At 48.5% G+C, this 6,177-nt stretch overlaps 1 long non-coding RNA gene across 1 annotated transcript; it reads right to left on the minus strand.

The window, feature by feature from the left end:
- Positions 1-1,623: 1,623 nt before the first annotated feature.
- On the minus strand, positions 1,624-5,961 carry LOC131402187 (uncharacterized). Its single transcript, XR_009218347.1, has 4 exons — positions 5,924-5,961; positions 3,396-3,431; positions 1,759-1,880; positions 1,624-1,684 (listed from the first exon to the last, which is right to left on the minus strand). It is a non-coding gene; the product is annotated as an uncharacterized LOC131402187 (long non-coding RNA).
- Between the last annotated feature and the right edge of the window lie 216 nt (positions 5,962-6,177).

Consider the following 6,177-nt stretch of genomic DNA (forward strand, 5'->3'; position numbering starts at 1 on the left):
AGGGTTGGCTTAATATCTGAAAACTTGATTATGTAATACACTATATTAATAGAATAAGGGCCAATAACACGCAATCTCAACCACATATACAGAAAATAATTTGACAAAATACAACACCCTTCATGTCAAAAAAAGTAAACACTCAACAAATTAGGAATAGAAGAAAACTTTCTCAACCTATAAACAGCATCGATGAAAAACCCACGGCTAACACCATATTCAATGGTGAAAGACTGAAAATTTCCCCCTAAGACCAGGGACAAGAAAATGATGTCTTCCCTTATCTCATATGTTAATCACAGGTACTAGAGGTTATAAAGAGGGCAATTAGGCAAGAAAAAGGAATAAAAGAAACCCAGATTGGAAGGGAAGAGGTCAAACTATATGTTTTGCAGAGGAGAAGATATTTTATATAGAAAAACCTAAAAAATACACTCCTCCCCACACACAATATGTGAACCGTATCTCAATAGGTGTATAAAAAATTTAAATTGCCCCATGTGCTTAGTGGCTCTACTACTGGAGAACACAGTTAGACTGCTGATATTTGTTGAAAGTCTCCAGAAGAGGAGGAGGAGGAGGATGCTGGAGGTTGGTGGCCCCAAATGATAATGCTTTTCTCATTCCCCAAAAACTTATGGAAGGAGATGGTAGGATTAGCTGACAGGGATGTGGGGCAGAATGGGCACCATGTCAGTGACATCAAGATCAAGGATATGTCACTTGAGCTCAGAGTCATCAGCCACCAGCTCAGCCAATGTTTCCAATCTCCTCAACCTACATCAAGTCGGTGACCAGGCATGAGTGGAATATGTCTCACATCTGGCTGCCCTTGTAGAGCTCGGTGACCTAGAACAAACACGAGGGAGAGTGGGTGAGATGGAGGTCTCCTGGCGATGCAGGGTGCCACTGGAGCCAGTGAAATATCACAGACCTTGGGGCAAGGGAGACCTGTCTTCAAATCCTGGCTCTGCCCCTAACTCACTGTGTGACGCTAGGCACAATACTCCCCTTTCTGAGCTTCAGTTTACCCATGTGAGAAATGGGCAAGGCAGCTAGGACATCACCTCTGGACACTGAGAGAAGCCACACATGCAGGGAAAGTGAAGGGGTGAAACAATCACGTAACAGATGTAAGTCAGGCAGAGGAATGACGCTGCCCTCAGGGCAAGGGGAGAAGGGAGAGAGAGACCCCACCTGGTCCTGGGTGTCTCTCGGCAGGGCGGTGTACTCTGAGCATGTGGGCTCCAGGTTGCTGAGGTTCCCGACGATGATGCGGAAATGTAGCTGGTGCTCTCTCTGGATGGATAAACTCTGAGCTGCAGAGCCAGGAGCCACGGAGAGGAAGAGCTGAAATGTGGAGACTCTCCGCTCCCAGCACAGAGGGATGGTGGCCCACGGGATCAGGGTGGTGGGTGCAGATGGCGTCACACTGGTGGCTGCCCCATCCTTCTCAGGCCTGGGGAGAGAGGGATGTGGGGACTCTGGAGAGAGGTCCTGAAACCTCTGGGAGTGGGGGCCAGAACTGGAAGGAGGAAATGGGAGGACAGTGGGGAGACAAAGAGGGGTAGTCACAAAAGTGGTCATTAGGGGCAAATGCTCAGGGGAGGGTCTCACCTGAAGGAGACCAGTCTGCAACTCGAGTAGAAGGGACCCAGGCTGCTCCTCTTGAACAATGATCCAGCTGGGGAGGAAGGAGGAGGAGGATGAGCAGGAGGGACAGGAGTTAGAGGAGGGGCTCGGTGGGATTTAATCCACCAGGCTCTGCAGGACCCTCTCAATGGAGTTGAACATGGCTGAGCCATTGCTCCTGTCTGATGAATACCAGAGTGTGGAGATGGGGAAGGTGACTGTGAGGGTCTTCAGGTTGTGCCCCAAAGCTGCAAGACAAGAGGGAGAGCAATGGCCATCTCTGAGAGCTGGCCTGAGACCAGACCAGAGTCCTGCACTCATTATAATCTGTCGTCTTCTCTCATAGTGACACCACCATCCACCCATGTCGTCACGCAAGTCAGAACCAGCATATCTGCTCAGCTCCTCTTTCCTCCCAGTAATACCCATTCACCTTGCACACTGGTCGTCACATATACTCCATCCCTGTCTCAGCTCAGGTCTTGACTTCTTTCACCCAGACCAACACCCCAGCAGGCTCACTGGATGCTCTGTCTAAAGGATGTTCTACATGGACTACTAGAAGAATCTTTCTGAAATGAATACCTCACTAGGGCCACCACTGCTCTAGTACCACCCATGGCTCCCTATGGCCTTCAGTGTTTAGTTCAACCTTCTTGACCTGGCACTCAAGGCTCTACTCAATCTGGCTCCTGCTGATCGTTCAGTATCATTTTATCCATCTACTGCGGTTTAAACTTCATGCTTCACGCAAACCAAATTCGTTTCAATTCTCCCCTTACAGCATGTTGTTTCTGGCCGGAGCCTTTGCTCATGGAATCCACTGTGCCAGGAAAACCTTTCATCCTTTATTTGCCATGGTCCCTCCCATTCATTCTTAAAGACTTCATTCTGGTGAAACTTTCTCTGGCAAGCTCTTCCCCTCCAAATTATGCCAGGTGTCTCTCCCCGAAGCATCCCACATTGTATTATAATGGTGTGTTAATTTCATAAGACTAGGGGCTCTCTGAGGGCTAGCCTTAGACTGAATCGTTGGTAGAATCTTTGTGATCAGCATGATTGCCCTAAAACCAGAATTTCACACCCTGGCTTCCCAGCTCCTGGATCACAACTGGCTGGTGGGGGATTGGGGCCGGAGAACTTCTCTTGGGAAGCAAAAGGGGCCCCCGATACCTGTGGTGGCTTCTGGTAGCACAGGTGATGATCAAGTATGGAGGGACGTGGTGGCTGGCTCAGGAGCTGTGGCCAGGGCTCTCTTCAGGGAGGGGTAGAGTGGGAGGAGCCCCCAAGTTAACCCGGGCTCCAGCAGTGGCTGTCCCATTACCACCATTCACAGATGAAGCATAAATGAGAGTGAGGGGACGGGTGACTGTGTGAGTAGAGGGATGAGCAAGCCTGTGGATGAGAGGGGCCCAAGAGAGAGAGATAGGTGAACAAGAGAGACTGAACTCGGAGGAGAGACAGATGGACAGGCAGAAAACTGGACAGACGGATGGGATACCTGGAAAAGGAGGACCAAGGGCGGCACTTTAGCAGAATTAAAGTGTAAACCACGTGGGTCAGAATGTGTGGAGAACATGTCTCTGTATAAGGCTTTCTCACCCTGGGCTGGGACTCTCCACCAGAACCCGGGAGGGAGAGAAGGGATGAATTAGGGCCCTTCCAGGTCCTTCCCTCACCAAGGACAGCAGGTGTAGGAGAACATGTGCTCCCCATCCACAAAGGCGGACGGGACCCAGGAGATCAGGGCCAGGAATACTCACTGTTGGTTGTCGGGGCCACGGCTCCATAGGTGAAACCTGTGGAGAGAAGGCAAGACGAGCTGAGCAAGAGTTGGGGTGAACATAAAGGATTAAGGAGAAGGAGGATGTAGGGACCTTTGTGGGAAAAGCAGAGGGGAAAACAGAGGGGAAGAGGGGTGAGTTGTTCAGGGGGGCGGCAACGAGATGGAAGGTGGCTGGACCCAGTGATCACACAGTGATGAGAAGTCTGAACCCAGACCAGGTGGATAGAGAGATGGATCATAGCTCACTTTAGAGCAAAGGAGGTAACACAGAACTCCGACTGGGAGAGACAGCATGGCTGTAGTACAGCCCCTCACCACTGACATAGAGGCTGTCCCCATCCAGGGTGAAGGAGCCTAGGTGGGAGACGCCCTGGGTCTCATGGCTCAACTCCCAGTAGAGTCACTCTCTGTCCAGCCCTGGACCTGCGCGGGTCAGAGTGGAAGGTGCAAATGATGTCCACCCCAGTGGCTGCCCCACCCTTCTCAAGCCTGGGGGAATAAGAAGATGGGGATGTGGACTATTGAGCAGGGGTCCTTCTGGGTGTGGAAGGCGAGAGAGGGCAAGGGAGGAGGCTGAAGGAGATGCTAAAGGGGCTGCTCTGATGCTTGCAGGGGCTCTCCTAGGTGTCTCTCGTGTGAGACAATCCCCTCACAAGTAAGGCCTGACTTCATTTACGATGTGTGGGGGGCATGTGAGTGGCAAAGAGGGGTGAACACACAGACCTGTGCGAGGGGTAACCTGCAGGTCTGCACGGACAGCAGCGAGGAGCACAGTCAGTGCCCTGTGCCATCTGATACATGCAGGCAAGAAAGTACCGTTACGTTCTCTCGGTTCTACACTCCAAGGTCTTTTCTTTCTACTTATTTCTTGCTCCAGAGCCATCAGCGAGGCGTAAGGAACAATCATCTTATTCCTAATCTTATTCCCAGCACCTCCCATCTTGCCTATTAAGTCTTCATTCTTAACCATGAAGTCCATTTTAACCCCCGTGTTTAGACCAAACACTAATTACATAATCCTTCTACTCACATCTCTCCAGAGTCTGCCCACTGGTCTTAGAACAGAGCCCCAAGTCACTCCTGACCTTGTCCAGCCTGTCCCCCTCGCTGGTCTGGCTCACACCTCTCCCCCTGTGTTGACTTGGCTCAGCCATCCCTCTTCTCAGTTCATGGACACACCAGGCTCTCTGGTTCAGGGGTGTCCTCATGCGGGTCCCTCTGCCTGAAACACTTTCTTGAACACACTCCCACACCCTCACTCCAGTCTAACCCTCCAACTAGCTAAATCCAGTCCCAACTCTAGCTCTCAAGCTAAATATCAGTCCTTCTCAAGAGGGCTTCCCTGCCCCCTCAGGTTGAGTCCCCTTGTGCCAAACTCCCACATCACTCTCATCATTAACATTTCAAAATCCAAATTCCCAAATACAATATAAATTCCATGAAGGTGGTACAAGGTCTCTCTGGTTCACCAGGTCCCCATGCATGTGGCCCAGTGCCTGGCTCATGAGATGAGGAACCATCCCGTTTTGTCTAGGACTGCCCTGGTTTGAACACTAAACATCCTGTGTCCTGGAAAACCCCTCTGTCCTGAATAAACGAGGATGGTTGGTCACCATAAATTATACACTCAGAGACTATCTATTGCATGACAAGCACAAATTCCCCTCAAGAACGTCACAAGAAAGCTAGAATGAAAAAGGCACACACACAGAAAATTAGTAGAAGCCAACAACTAAATACAAAATTACTTAACAAGATTCTCTGCAACGTGAATCACCAGACCATTATTTTAGAAAAGTTTCAAGAATCAAAGTTAATTCCCTTTAGAAGGCAAGGTGGTGAGGACAGTCTTTTTGGAGACTAGTGCCCTTCCCTTCAATCTACAGTGTTGCTTAGTATTCCTCCAAATGATTTGAAATGTCATAAAGAAAAAAAAATGCTCAAAATGAATCTGGCTACTGGCAAATTAAATTTTAAATATTTTATTAATACAAAGAAGTTCAAATCATCTTTTTCCCTGAATGCTCCTCTATTTCAAATTTTTGTGGAGGATTTACAGGATTTTAGAAGTCAAATTGAATGGTTCTAAGGAATGTTGCTGAGTATCCCTGCTAGTATTTCATGGGGTGTCTTCTAATACTACATACACACGCAAAACATTTTTATATTTATAATATGTATAAATCCTGACTTTTGAGTATTATGCAATGCAAGTAAATCTATATTTTCTACTATAATCCACATTTGCAGTGATTTACGTTTGTTTCATATGTTCTTATTTGCATATAACTGTACTTACTGAAATATTTACCACACAGAACCACGCACAGTTTACCATCCTTCACTTGAATACAATCCATAAAACATCAATAATTTTTCTCAAGATACCCTCACTCTCAGTGAGTCCATGTGGTGACAACCTGAGACCAGGATACCCCACTGGCAGGTCTTCTGCACAGCAGAGGCTGCCGGAACATCTTGGTACCAGGTCCACAGGGTACTCACCTGGTCACACAGAAATCCATGGATCAGCGAGAACAGGTGGCCCCTGAGCCTGGTTTCACCTCAAACTTGAGCTCCACAGATGCTTTTCATGTCTGAGGGGGGAAAAATGCGCAAACAATCTTTTGAGGCATTTTATAGGGTGTTGGATGGAAAGGCCACCCCATTCACTCTTCTTTTTTTGTATTTACTGATTTAACTGTAACTGTTGGCTGTGACTGGATTTTCCCGATTCCTATCCAGCCACCTGCTCCCCG

Source organism: Diceros bicornis (assembly GCF_020826845.1).
Source record: "Diceros bicornis minor isolate mBicDic1 chromosome 30 unlocalized genomic scaffold, mDicBic1.mat.cur SUPER_30_unloc_5, whole genome shotgun sequence".
NCBI lineage: Eukaryota > Metazoa > Chordata > Mammalia > Perissodactyla > Rhinocerotidae > Diceros > Diceros bicornis.